Raw genomic sequence first — 974 nt, 5'->3', positions numbered from 1 at the left:
TCCAGATCATTCTGGATCTATAGAGATACTTGGACCCATTTTAGAATTGCAGTTAGAATCTGCTCTGTAATTTAAACCCTTAGCAACCCTTCAATAAGGCCTCACAGATCACGGTTCTGCTATTGTTTGAATTATAATTTCCCTGAACTGTAGCTTACAAGTTGTTCTTGGATATGCTAGTAGCTTTCTGATAACCAGCCCCATGAAACAGCTGAGTTGAGAACTAATCTTCAGCAATGTGGTTGCTTCAGCCTTGAGTATTTTACTTAACATCATCTGAGAGTGACATATAGAAAATGAAGGATCCAGGAAGCACATACAAGACACACCTGGGAACTAGAATTAAGGTCCTGAACAGAGAAGATCACAGATCCAGGATAGACATCCCTGCCTGAAGAATCATGTGTCTCCCTTAATTTAAACCAAAACAGATAGATGATCTGGGAATGTGTTTATAGATGATCTGGGAATGTGGTTCAAACTCACAGCACTTGTATATAGGGCTCCAAACCCCACAACCAACCACTTATATCAACACATAACATATCTTTTTTTTCCCTTATTTTTCATTAGTTCAAATTAGGAACAAGGTTGCTTCACCTGTCAATCTGTATTCCCATTCCCTCCCGTCCCCCCAACCCTCCCACCCAGTCCCCTAGCTGCCCCCCACCCCTTCCACACTCCACTCCCCAGGCAGGATAGTGCTCTTGACCGTAGCTCCCCAAGTCCACCACATCATCTTGGGCCGGGCCTAGGCCCTCCCCCATGTGTCCAAGCAAGAGTGCATCCCTTGACTTGGGATGGGCCCTCAAAGTCCCTCCTTACACCAGGGAAAAAGACTAATCCACTACCAGGGGCCCCCTAGAGTGCAGAGGCCTCCTCATTGACATCCATGTTCAGGGATCTGGATCAGTCCTGTAGTGGCCTCCCAGACAGCAGTCTGGGGTCCATGTGCTTCCCCTTGTTCAGGCCAG

The sequence above is a fragment of the Cricetulus griseus genome, unplaced genomic scaffold (genome assembly GCF_003668045.3).
Source record: "Cricetulus griseus strain 17A/GY unplaced genomic scaffold, alternate assembly CriGri-PICRH-1.0 unplaced_scaffold_318, whole genome shotgun sequence".
In the NCBI taxonomy this organism is placed as follows: domain Eukaryota; kingdom Metazoa; phylum Chordata; class Mammalia; order Rodentia; family Cricetidae; genus Cricetulus; species Cricetulus griseus.
Note: the sequence above shows the minus strand (reverse complement) of the source record.